Source organism: Theropithecus gelada, chromosome 7a, assembly GCF_003255815.1.
Source record: "Theropithecus gelada isolate Dixy chromosome 7a, Tgel_1.0, whole genome shotgun sequence".
Classification (NCBI taxonomy): Eukaryota; Metazoa; Chordata; class Mammalia; order Primates; family Cercopithecidae; genus Theropithecus; species Theropithecus gelada.
This window is the reverse complement of record NC_037674.1, coordinates 50,807,475-50,821,150: the sequence shown is the minus strand read 5'-3', so window position 1 is coordinate 50,821,150 and position 13,676 is coordinate 50,807,475. Positions and strand designations below refer to the sequence as shown.

Here is a 13,676-nt window from a genome sequence, read left to right as displayed (position 1 = left end):
TAGTAGCAGGCACCTGTAATCCCAGCTATTGGGGAGGCTGAGGCATGAGAATCACTTGAACCTGGGAGGCGGAGGTTGCAGTAAGCCAAGGTCGTGCCACCACGCTCCAGCCTGGACGACAAAGCGAGACTCCGTCTCAAAAAAAAAAAAAAAAAAAAAGAAATTACTAAGAATTCAGCAAAGAATGAAAAAATGGTGAAATATGAAAGAGAAGTTAAGAGACATGGAAGAGGGGGTTGGGCATGGTGGCTCACACCTGTAATTCCAGCACTTTGGGAGGCTAAGGCAGGCGGATCACGAGGTCAGGAGATCGAGACCATCCTGGCTAACACGGTGAAACCCCGTCTCTACTAAAAATACAAAAAAATTAGCCGGGCATGGTGGTGGGCGCCTGTAGTCCCAGCTACTTGGGAGGCTGAGGCAGGAGAATGGGGTGAACCCGGGAGGTGGAGCTTGCAGTGAGCCAAGATTGTGCCACTGCACTCCAGCCTGGGCAATAGAGCGAGACACCATCTCAAAAAAAAAAAAAGACATGGAAGAAATTCAACATTTATTCCTGATAAAAAACCTCTCTACTTGGGAGGTTGAGGCAGGAGAATGGGGTGAACCCGGGAGGTGGAGCTTGCAGTGAGCCAAGATTGTGCCACTGCACTCCAGCCTGGGCAATAGAGCGAGACACCATCTCAAAAAAAAAAAAAGACATGGAAGAAATTCAACATTTATTCCTGATAAAAAACCTCTCAGCAAACTAAGAATTAAAGGGAATTCCTCAACTCAATGATAGACATTCACAAAAACCCTACATCTACTGCCATATTTTATGGGAAGAAACTGAATTCTTTCACTCTAAGTTCAGGAAGAAGCAAGGATACCCCCTCTTAACATACCCATCCAATATTTTACTAGAAGCCCTAATCAGTGCAAGAAGTCAAGAAAAACAAATAAAAGGCCTACAGACTGGCAAAGAAGAAACAAACCTATTCAATTATGAATATATAATTGTCTTTACAGAAAATCACAAAGAATCTACAAAAAGCTCCTATAAAAAATAAATGAGTTAAGCAAAGTTATGGGATATGAGGTCAACATCAACACAGAAAAATCAATTGTGCCAGTGGGGCTATGGGTGGCCCCTTTTCTCCTCAGTCAGGGCTGGAGGCCAAGATCAGCCTTAGAGGACTGTCAGGGCTGCCACAAGCTGGGCAGCGTGGTTTTCCTACCTCAGACATTTGTAGAAGAAAAAAAAAAATCAGTTGTATTCCTATAGATTAGCAATAAACAAATAAATCAGAAATTTTGAAAAGTACCATTTAGAATTGCATAAGAAACAGATTCACACTTTGTATAAATCTAACGAAACATGTGCAAGAGGAGAATGCTGAAAACAAAGCAAGAACTGATGAGAGAAACTAAAAAATATCTACGTAAACGTTTATAAAGTAGAAAAATCAATATGGTTATGTGACAAACTCTTCCCAATGCAATCAATAGAGTTAATGCAATACCAGTCAAAATCCCATCAGGGTGCCACGTGTGGTGGCTCACACCTGTAATCCAAACACTTTGGGAGACCAAGGTGGGCAGATCACTTGAGGCCTGGAGTTCAAGACCAGTCAAGTGATCTGCTCTGTCACCCAGGCTAGAGTGCAGTGGCATGATCTCAGCTCACTGCAACCTCTGCCTCCCGAGTTCAAGCAATTCTCCTGCCACATCCTCGAGTAGCTGGGATTACAGGTGCACACCATCACTCCTGGGTAATTTTTGTATTTTTAGTAGAGGTGGGATTTCACCATGTTGACCAGGCTAGTCTTGAACTCCTGACCTCAGGTGATTTGCCTGCCTCGGCCTCCCAAAGTGCTGGGATTACAGACGTGAGTGACTGTGCCCAGCCTTAGAAGGAAATTTATAATTTAAATAATTGAAATACTTATGCTGCAATGGGAGAAAAATCAAATATCAATAATCTAAGCCTCCACCTCAAGTAGTTCAAAAAAGAAAAGGAAATCAAACCCAAAGTAAGAAGAAGGAAATAACAAAGATTAGAGCAGAAATCAATGAAATAGAAAAAAACAACAACAGAGAAAATTAATAAAACCAAAAGTTGGTTTTTTTTGTTCGGTGTTTTTTTGAGACAGAGTCTCACTCTGTCTCCCAGGCTGGAGTGCAGTGGCGCGCGTCCTGCCTCAGCCTCTGGATTAGCTGGGACTACAGGCGCCTGCCACCACGTCTGGCTAATTTTTTTTGTATTTTTAGTAGAGACGGAGTTTCACCATGTTAGCCAGGATGGTCTTGATCTCCTGATCTCGTGATCCACCCGCCTCAGCCTCCCAAAGTGCTAGGATTACAGGCGTGAGCCACGGCACTCAGTCTTTTGTTTTGTTTGTTTTTGAGATGAAGTCTCACTCTGTCGCCAGGCTGGAGTGCAGCGACGCAATCTCGGCTCATTACAATCTCCGTCTCCCAGGTTCAAGTGATTCTCCTGTCTCAGCCTCTCGAGTAGCTGGGACTATAGGCACCCGCCACCACGCCCAACTAATTTTTGTATTTTCAGTAGAGATGGGGTTTCACCATGTTGGCCAGAATGGTCTCAATCTCTTGACCTTGTGATCCGCCTGCCTCAGCTTCCCAAAGTCCTGGGACTACATGCGTGAGCCACTGCGCCTGACCCAAAAGTTTTGTTGTTGCTGTTGTTGTTGTTAATGATCAACAAAATTGACAAGCTTTAATAGAGACCAAGAAAAAAACAAAGAATACACAAATTACCAAAATCAGCAATAAAAAAGGAGACTTCACAATAGACTATTTACCAAAAAACTATGGCTAACTTAATACTTAATGGTGCAGACTGAATGTTTTTCTCCTAAGATAATGAAAAAGACAAGGACATTCTCTCTCCCCACTCCTATTTAACATTGCCCTGGAATTTCAAGCCAGTGAAATCAGGGAAGGAAAAGAAAACAAAGGCATGTAGGTTAGAAAATAATAAGTAAAAATGTCTTTAATTGCAGAAGACATGTATGTAGATAATTCTATGGAGTATATTTTATTTAATTTTTCTAGAGATGAGGGTCTCACTATGTTGCCCAGGTTGGTCTTGAACTCCTGAGCTCAAGTGATCCTCCCACCTCAGCCTCCCAAAGTGCTGGGATTACAGGTGTGAGCCACCACACCTGGCCCTGTGGAATGCACTTTAAGAACTAATAGAACTAATAAGCAAATGTAGCAGGGTCACAGTGTGCAAGATCAATATATATGATCAAAAAACTTCTCACAAAGAAAAAAATAGGGATGATTTCACTAGTGAATTTTAAAACAGTTGAAGAAGAATGAACTCCAATTCTCCATAAAGTCTTCCAAAAATTAGAAGAGGAAAGAATACTTCCCAACTTATTCTATGAGGCCAGTTATTATTCTGATACCAAAATCAGAGAGACATCATAACAAAAATAGAAGCAAAAATTCTACAGACCAATATCCCTTTGTTATGCCCAGACTGTTTGTTCCCCAAAGAAGACCACCAGAGTCCAGAGTCAAAGCCAAGCGGCAAGGATCTTTACTACAAGTTCAAACCTGGTCCCTCCATTCCACAGTATACAAGAGGGCCCCGAACAATGCGAGCGTTTGCTTTTTATAGCCCGAAAGTTGCAGGGGAACAAAGAAATTCTTTTGGCTCCCGTGCTTTCAGTAACCTTGAACTGCTGTCTCCTTATCGGAGACTTTCTAGGTGGTGTTTGTACTGGGCTCAGGGAGTTTGAGAGATATATGGCGGTATGTGGTGGGATGGGAGGATGGGATGTGTTTGTACTAGGCTCAGGGAGTTTTGAGCCCGGGGCTGAGGAATGTGCCCAGCTCCTTTCACCTTGTCAATATAGATATAGAAATCTTTAACAAAATACTATCTAACTGAATCCAGCAACATATGAATAAGATTGACCAAGTGGAATTTCTCCCAAGAATGCAAGGTTGGCTGGACTTACGAAAATGAATCAATTCAATGCACCATATTAGCAGAATAAGGAAGAAAACCACAAGATCCTTTCAATGATGCAGAAACAGAATTTGACAAAATTCAACACTCTTTTATGATAAAGACACTCAGCAAACTTGGAGTAGAAGGGAACTTCCTCAACCTGTTAAGGTTCACCTATGAAAAACCCAACACCAACTTCATACTTAATGGTGAAAAACTGATACCTCCCCTTAAGATCAGGAGCCAGAGAAGGATGTCCCCTCTCACCACTTTTATTCAACATTGTACTGGAGATTCAACCAGAACAGTTAGCCAGGGCAACTAAAATTTAATTTCAAATCCCACTGAAATTTGGATAGAGGAAGTAAAGCTATCTCTATTTGCAGAGCATATGATCTTGAAAGAGAAAATCCTAAGGAATCCACTAAAAACAACTACTAGAACTAATGAATTCAATCAGTTTGAGGAGTATAATATCAATATATAAAAGTCAACCACATTTCTTTATGCTAGCAATGAACAATATGAAAATGAAATTAAGAAAATAATTATATATACAATAGCATCAAAAAGAATAAAATACTTACTGTTGGGAGAGAAGCTGAGGCAGGGCTTGGAACATGTCCAGGGTCCGGGGTCTAAAACCCCTCCTGGCCTTTGGAATGTATCTAGATTTGCCAGCTCCTTGCTTGTAGCACTCCCATTATCCCAAGTAGCCATATGTTTCAAAGAAAATGCTAAACCATCACAGCTGTAGCTCATTCACTTGATACACTGCTTCCTTTCAACCCCTACATCCTTACCACCTGTTTCTTTGTTTGATCATCAATAAATAGTGTGGGCTCCCAGAGCCTGGGGCCTTCACAGCCTCCATACTAGTGTTGGCCCCTTGGTCCCACTTTCTCTCTTGTCTTTTCTCATTCCTTTGATTCCGCTGGACTTCGTAGCCCCCACGGCCTGGTGTTGGGTCTGATCACCCCAACAACTTAGGAATAAAATTGGCTGTTTATTATGTTATATTCTTTGAGAGTCTTTGGCCATAATTAGTCAGAAATCTATTAAAAATGAGGTACCTGAGGAGAAATGAAAGTAGAAAGAGAAAGGTTTGGATGTGGCCGGGCGCGGTGGCTCAAGCCTGTAATCCCAGCACTTTGGGAGGCCGAGACGGGCGGATCACGAGGTCAGGAGATCGAGACCATGCTGGCTAACACGGTGAAACCCTGTCTCTACTAAAAAATACAAAAAATTAGCCGGGCGAGGTGGCGGGCGCCTGTGGTCCCAGCTACTCGGGAGGCTGAGGCGGGAGAATGGCGTGAACCCAGGAGGCGGAGCTTGCAGTGAGCTGAGATCCGGCCACTGCACTCCAGCCTGGGCGACAGAGCGAGACTCCGTCTCAAAAAAAAAAAAAAAAAAAAAAAAAAAAGAAAGGTTTGGATGCAAGTAAAGCTCTTAAAAGGCCCCACGTTGAAGGTTCCCAGCATCTCAAAAGAGTCTTAGGACTCAAGGATAAAGCAGATCATGAAATAGCACACCTAATAAATAACACAGAGGCTAATAATAAAATTCTTTAAAAAAAAAAAAATCATTTTGGAGGCCAGACATGGCAGCTCACACCTGTAATCCCAGCACTTTGGGAGGCCGAGGAGGGTGGATCACTTGAGCTCAGGAGCTAGAGACCAGCCCTAGCCAACATGGTGAAATCCTGTCTCTACTAAAAATACAAAAATCAGCTGGGTGTGGTAGTGGGTGCCTGTAATCCCAGCTACTTGGGAGGCTGAGGAAGGAGAATTGCTTGAACCTGGGAGGCAGATGTTGCACCATCGCACTCCAGCCTGAGGACTAGAAGTTTCCCAGCTAAAAGGGATGTCCCCTCAGTGTGTCTTACCAGTGAATAAAAAGCATCCACCCTGTCACCAGCAAGTCCTCTACTCACCAAGAACTGACCCAAGTCTGGGAGAGCAACCAATTCAAATGTGCAGGGCTGGAGCTTGTGAACACAGCCACTGTTTTCCATCGCACGTCTTCATCTCGGGAGTAACAAGGCCACTCCCAGGGAACTTGTGGCAGGGATCCCAAGGTGAAGCAGCACAGATGTCTACAAACTGTATAGTGACAGTGGCTCAGAGCCTCCAGACTCCTAGCTTTGCATGGTGGCCTTCTGCCTTCAACAACTCACTGGGCCTCATGAAGATGCCTTCCATGGCTTTCCAGCTGTTGTTCTGGCTTGGCTAGGCCAGGCCATGCATCTCTTTTTGCCCACTGATGGGTCCACCATATTGTTCTCCTGTGACAGACAGTGGTTCCTCAGTGGAAGAATGTTTGAACCACCCTCACCATCTCTCATCCAGTGGGGCCCATTACAGAGCATGGTCCAGTCATCCAGGTGACTACCTTCACCTTCCTCACCAAAAGTACTCACTTCCTGGTTTTCAGAAAGGTGTGGAGGTTTCAGCCAGTGTTGACATGTGTCAACCGAATGGGCTGGCAGCACTTGATGGGGGTTCCCCTCTCACTGGCTGTGGTGATGTTACCCTATATTCTCCAGTAACTGTTGCTCTCATTCATGGAGGTTACACCTGTCACTGACTGCTGCCCACTACCTGACCCATAGAGCACATCGTGTGAGTGCAGTTGGACATTGTAGCACATTTTGAGCAGCTTCACCATAGAGCCACAAGTAACAGCCATATTGGACGTTCTCACGGTGCTCCACAAACTCCCAAACAGCAGTAGCGGAACCACAGCCATCCTAGCTGGATACGGAGACCTAGATCTTCCAGGAATAATTTTTTTTTTTTTAAAGAAAGGCAAAACATATGCTCTGAAAACTAAAACATTTGTTTAAAGGAATTAAAGATTGGCAGGACCCTGTGACTCATGCCTGTTATCCCAGCATTTGGGGAGACGAAGGTGGGAGGATTGTTGAGCCCAGGAGTTCAAGAACAGCCTGGACAACATGGTGAGGCCCATCTCTACAAAAAACTAAAAAATTAGGCGGGGGTGGTGGCATATACTTATAGTCCCAGCTATCTGGGGGGCTGAGAGGGGAGGATTGCTTGAGACTGGGAAGTCAAGGCTGCAGTGAGCTGTGATTGTGCCACTGCCCACCAGCCTGGGCGACAGAGTGAGACCCTGTCTCAAAAAAAAAAAAAAAAAAGGGGGTAGCACAGTGGCTCACACCTGTAATCCCAGTTACTTGAGAGGCTGAGGCAGGAGAATTGCTTGAACCCAGGAGGCGGAGGTTGCAGTGAGCCAAGATCACACCACTATACTCTAGCCTGGGTGACAGAGCAAGACTCTGTCTCGGGGGAAAAAAAAAGTACAAAAATTATCTGGGTGTGGTGGTGCTAGTCCCAACTCCTTGGGAGGCTGAGGCACAAAAGTCCCTTGAACCTGGGAGGTGGAGCTTGCAGTGAGCCGAGATCATGCCACTGCACTCCAGCCTGGGCAAGAGAGCAAGACTCCACCTCAAAAAAAAAAAAAAAAAAAAAAAAGAGAGAGAGAGAGAGAATCTGAGCCAGATGAGCATCAGACCTCTCAACAGCAGTATTAGAAACTGGAAGTTTATGAAACAATGCCTTAAAGTTGCTGAGGGAAAATCATTATATACCCAGCCAAAGTATCGATCCAGTGTGAGGGTAGAATATAGACATTTTCAGACATGCAAAGTTAAAACAATTGTCTTCCATGAAAACTTCCTCAGGAAGGAGCTGGAGGATGCACTCCACACTAGAAGGGCATAAACCAAGAAAGAAGAAATGGAACCCAGGAACATCAGAGATCCAGAGGAAAGAGAAGAAATGACGTTGCAGAATGTTGGCAAAGGAAAGCCTAAGGATGACGACTGTGCTGCCGATCTGAAAAGCTTCAGGCTCAGATGGAGGCAGGAGAACTGAGGGCTCCAGAAATGGTGTCACAAGGAAAAAAAATTAAGGAACTGGAACTCATAGTGAAAATGAGTATTGAGAATCATCTTACTGGGCTTTCGCAGAAGATCTAATCATAGGTCAAAGAAAATAAGCAAGTGAAAAAAATGAGACAGTGATTAACTCTGTGGGGGAAAGAAGATCGAAAAAGATAGTATATTAGTTGCGGCCGGGCATGGTGGCTCATGCCTGTAATCCCAGCACTTTGGGAGGCCGAGGAGGGTAGATCACGAGGTCAGCAGATCGAGATCATCCTGGCTAACACAGTGAAACCCCGTCTGTACTAAAAATACAAAAACGTAGCTGGGCATGGTGGCAGGCACCTGTAGTCCCAGCTACTCGGGAGGCTGAGGCAGGAGAATGGCGTGAACCCAGGAGGCGGAGCTTGCAGTGAGGAGTGAGATCGTGCCACTGCACTCCAGCCTGGGCAACAGAGTGAGACTCCATCTCAAAAAAAAAAAATAAAGATAGTATATTAGTTGGTTCAGCCATAAACACTTTTTAGTGACTGTGAATGTAACCAAGAGTTGTGGTGGTATGATGTTGAAAGGAGAGGAGAAAGAGTGTAAGTGAACCTCCTCTGTCACAATAGGGAGCCCTAGAGACAGCATCTAAATTGGACCTCTTGGGAGATAACCAGAATTGAAATCAATGATTTATTTAGGAAGTAAAAACCAGAAGAAACAACTGAGTAAGTTGAAATGGTTGCTTTTGGCAAGCAGGCTGACGTGGGGTAAAAAGCGTGCTATTTTTGTTGTAATCCTTTAGCATTCTCTGACTGTAAATACTCTGTACACATTATTTTGGGGAATAAAAGCTGACCTGAAGACCTGTGAGGAGAAACCATGACAACAATAAGGCTGTTTCCTTTTGAGATTTTCCTGTCTGAAGCAATTCTCCTTTGGAAAGTGAGCAAACAACCCCTCCCCATTTTTTTCGCTGTCTCATGAAGTGCATTTTCACTCCTATCAATAATCTTGGGAGGCAGGTATTGACAAGGGTTCTTGGTGCTTTGTGAAATATTAACTTGCATATTGGTGACTCAGAGCAAGACTCTATCTCAAAGGCAGGACAGAAGTAAAAATTCCCACTTTTAAAATTTTTATTATTATATTTTTCAGAGACAAGGTCACACTGTGTCACCCAGGATGGAGCTCAGTAGCCCAATTGTAGCTCACTGCAATCTTGAATTACTGGGCACAGGTGATCCTCTTACCTCACCCGCCCAAGTAGCCGGGACTACAGGCTCACCCCACCATGCCCAGCTAACTTTCAAATTTTTTATAGAGACAGGGTCTTACTGTGTTGCCCAGGCTTGTCTCAAATCTCCTGGGCTCAATCTGTCCTCCTGCCTTGGCCTCCCAAAGTGCTGGATTAGTGTTGTAAGCCACTGTGCCTAATATTTCCTTTTTTTTTTTTTTTTTTTTTTTTTTTGAGACAGAGTCTCAATCTGTTGCCAGGCTGGAGTGCAGTGGCATGATCTCAGCTCACTGCAACCTCCACTTCCTGGGTTCAAGTGATTCTCCTGCCTCAGCCTCCCAAGTAGCTGGAACTACAGGCATGAGCCACCATGCCCAGCTAATTTTTTGTTTGTTTGTTTGAGACGGAGTCTCGCTCTGTTGCCCAGGCTGGAGTGCAGTGGCACGATCTCAGCTCACTGCAAGCTCCACCTCCCGGGTTCACGCCATTCTCCTGCCTCAGCCTCCCAAGTAGCTGGGACTACAGGTGCCCACCACCACGCCCAGCTAATTTTTTGTATTGTTAATAGAGTCGGGGTTTCACTGTGTTAGCCAGGATGGTCTCGATCTCCTGACCTTGTGATCCACTCACCACGGCCTCCCAAAGTGCTGGGATTACAGGCGTGAGCCACAGCGTCCGGCCTTTAATTTGTGTATTTTTAGTAGACAAGGGGTTTCACCATGTTGGCCAGGATGGTCTCAATCTCTTGACCTCATTATCTGCCTGTCTCGGCCTCCCAAAGTGCTGGGATTATAGGCATGAGTGCCGTGCCCAGCCTAATATTCCCATTTTACAAACAAGACAACATAGACCTCAAAAAGGGAAGTAACTCTGGATCCAAAGTCACACAGCCAGTGAGTGGCAGAGCTGGAGTCCTGACTCCCTGTCCTGTTTTCACACAGCTGGCCTCAGGCCCAGGGACCTCTTGACCTTCATGCTTCCACTTCTCCCCTCTCTCCCAGCTGACCCCACCTTGCCTTCAGACACTTTCCACAACGTCCCTGGCTCTGAGCCCCACCCAGAGAGGATCCTTAATGTGAGCTATAGGCTGAGCCCAGAATCTCGTCGCAGACTGAGCTATCATCCTAATCACTCACTAAGCCCTGATCCTGCCACAGAATGAGTCTTGGTCCTGGTCTTAGGTAAAGCACTGAATGTGGTCATAGACTGAGCCCTGATGCTGGTCACAGACTGAGCCCCAGCACCTTGCCACCAGCTCCCTTAATAATGTATATAATTGGCTGGGCGCGATGGCTCACGCCTGTAATCCCAGCACTTTGGGAGGCTGAGGTGAGCGGAACATGAGGTCAGGAGATCGAGACCATCCTGGCTAACACGGTGAAACCCCACCTCTCCTAAAAATACAAAAAAATATTAGCCGGGCATGGTGGCGGGTGCCTGTGGTCCCAGATACTTGGGAGGCTGACGCAGGAAAATGGTTTGAAACTGGGAGGCGGAGCTTGTAGTAAACTGAGATCATACCACTGCACTCCAGCCTGGGAGACAGCGAGACTCTGTCTCAAAATAATAATCATAATAATAATGTATACAATTAAACACAAGTCGGGCCTGGCACAGAAGACATGGATGACTGGGTACCATCCCTCTCCAGTGTTGCAGAAATCCTGTCTCAGGGACAGAGGTGGTGTAACTGTAGCCTGGCTAGATGCTCTGGCGTCATTTCCCTCCATCCTCCACCAGAATTTACGCCACAGCTTGTGCCCATTCATTTCTGTCCCCTCCCACTGCCCTCCCTGTGCAGGTGGGGGTTTGGGCAGCCCATGGTAATAAGCACGGAGCAGGGGTTGTCTGTAATGAGTCATTCTTGCTCAGAACGAAGCATTCCAGCGTGGACAGCACTTGTCCTGGCTCCCCTGCTACAGAAATCACTGTTCCCCACCCTAGACCTTTCCCCTCACCCCTTGCCAGGCCAGCATTCTCCAATATGATTTCCAGGAGCTTCCAGAATGCTGGCTTGTTATAGCTGCTGCCCTGCTCTTAGTGACCAGCATCTCCTTCACGAAGTCCTCTGTGTCAGGTGGGAAGCCGGGCCGACTTCTGACCACCCTCAGCTCTTGTCAGCCCAGGAGAGGTGGAAGGTCAAGGGAGGGGCAGGGAAGGTGCTGGAGCTGGGCAACTTGGAGGAGAGAAAGCAAGGAGACAGAAGGGGGCAGGTGTCAGTGTATCACTGAGTCATAAAATGTCAGGGCAGGCGAGAAGTGGAAGGACTGGCCCTCCTCCACTCTCCCTTGCTAGGCAGATGGAGAACTGAGGCCCAAGATCCTACAGTGACTTAAGAGACAAATGGGGTCTCACGTGTGGATTCCTGATACCAAAGAACAGCAGACCCCATAGCTCCAGAGGCCAGAGGAGGACCCTAAGGGAAGGAAGATCTCGCTAATTATTTAAGTTGCCCAGCCCAGGGACCTCTGGTTGGAGGGGCACAGGGCTGTGAGTTCTCCATCGCCAGGAGACTGCAGTCAGCACAGTCACAGTATGGGGGTGCAGCCCAACCCTGCCGGGGTCGGAGATTGGTTGCTTTCTTGGCCACATTTCCTTTTGTGGGTTTGGAACCCAGATGTGCTCCCCACACGGGATCTTGGGGTCCCAGAAGGGCCTGTTCTCCCTTCTATGCCCCCCAGATCTAGCACAGTTCCTCTGGGCGGTTCCAGGGCTCTGCCGCTGCCTGGCCACAAGGCACTCAGGACGTAGGAGGCATCTAGACCCACAGTCAGAGTATGTATTTGGGGAGGGAAATTGGGAGAGGGTCCAGCCGAGTAGGGGCTGCTTGTTAGAACAGACTGGGTCTGAGAAAATCATGGTAGACAGGTGGGGACCCCACCCTTCTCCAAGCCAAGGGGGTGTGGGCCGTGGTTTTCAGGCGCTTGGGCCCTTGTCTTGCTGCTGTGCCCCACTGCTGAACTCCACGGCCCACACACCCCACAAAACCAAAGCCAGCTTTCGGGGCCCTGGTGGCTGTGTCTCCCTGGGCCTGTATCTCCCCACCCCGGTGGTTTACGTGCCTCTGTACCACGAGCCTGGCCGCTCTCTGAAAGCCGAGTGTTGTGGAGTGGGTTCCTCGGGAAGTGGATGTGGACTCGGAGTTACCGTGAGGGATGTCTGTTAGGGAGAGCTCTTGCAGACCGTGCCTGGAGAAGAGAGGGCAAAGAGGCCAAATTGGGCAGAGGGAGAAGAAGTCGAGCTGCAAGACAGGCCCAACCCCAGCCTCTGCTGCCTCACTGGGAGCTCCAAATGACCTGTCACCACCCACACAGGGCTTAAATAGCCGGGCCTGAATTAGTACCCAGCTGGATTAGTCCTTGGATATGAGGCTGCCCAGAGAAAGGCATGGGAGGCCGAGGTGGAGGAGGCAAATCTCTGCAGCTGAGGGCAATCCCTGGAGAGCTGAGCACCCATGACCCTCCCGCCGCCAGGGCCAGTCCTTCCTGAGGTACATCTGGACATCGTGTCTCTGTGTCTAGTGTCCTGGGTTTTAGTGGGTTTTTGAGAGATGCTTGTTGAATAAATGAATGCATAAATGAAATAAGCCCCTCGCACATGTTGGCCTCACTCTCCTCATCTATTGAATAGGGATAATACTTTCCATACTCATGCTGTGAGGGCCAAGCTCGTCGTAAACACCAAGTGCCATGGGCCTACGAGGCCTCCCCATCTGTCCGTCAGCTGAGGCCCCGAGGTTGGGGCTAGGACACGAAGGGGTGGGGTGGGCTTGGCAGTTCGTGGTTGCTGCTTCAGAGGAAACCACAGCTGCCTTTTGCTGGGGCAGTCAGTGAGGCCCAGGGGAGGGGAAGATTGCATGCAAGGCGGGCTGTGGGTACTGAGTCACCACCCAGAGGAAAACCACGGCCTCAGGAGCACAATGCCAGAGGACAGGTGGCAGGTGAGGTGGGCCAAGAGCTGGCAGTCAGGAGCAGGTACCCAGACTGCCTCTTCACCTCAAGGTCCAGCCCTGTCCCATCCTGCAAGGGCAGCATCTACTGTATGTGACAGGAGGGGCTGGCTCAGTCACAGATCTCTGAGCAACAGGACAGAGCAAGAGCTGAGTGACCCTGGGCAAGCAGCCATCCCTCTCTGGCTCTCCCCTACCCCTGGGAAAATAGGCACAATTCTTGGGTTTGAGAAAATTCATCCATGATGTCATCATCTGAAGATTCTGCTCGTAGGATGCTTTTACCCCATCATTACAGTCTAGAGTGCTGCTGTTTCTCTCGTTGCATTCATCTACTGATTCCTCTAATAGCTGTGAAATGTCTTCCTCTGTCAGTTTCCTTCTCTTTTCTCTTTGTAGGAAAACGAACAATTCTGAATTCTTAACTGTGTGCAATGAAAGCTTAAAAAAAATAATGCAAAGATGGTATCTCCGGACTTTTTACACTTTCTTGAAAGGTGGTTTAATGCTTTGGACAAGGCAATAAGAAAGCTGAAAATTGGTGAAATAGCAATGACTCATGTCACTATTCAGTCATTCCTTTCAGGCAATTCCATCATTCTTCTGTTTTCTTACTATTTTAGTCTTTTTT

The 13,676-nt window shown here is 47.0% G+C and overlaps 1 protein-coding gene, 1 non-coding gene and 1 pseudogene across 3 annotated transcripts in view; 2 read left to right on the top strand and 1 right to left on the bottom strand.

The window, feature by feature from the left end:
- SCAMP2 (secretory carrier membrane protein 2) overlaps nt 1-13,676 on the top strand; it is a 551,928-nt gene that overhangs the window by 247,787 nt on the left and 290,465 nt on the right. The window lies entirely within an intron of this gene.
- Nucleotides 1,108-1,231, top strand: LOC112628185. The gene has a single exon (XR_003120356.1).
- Nucleotides 6,091-6,718, bottom strand: LOC112628005 (annotated as a pseudogene).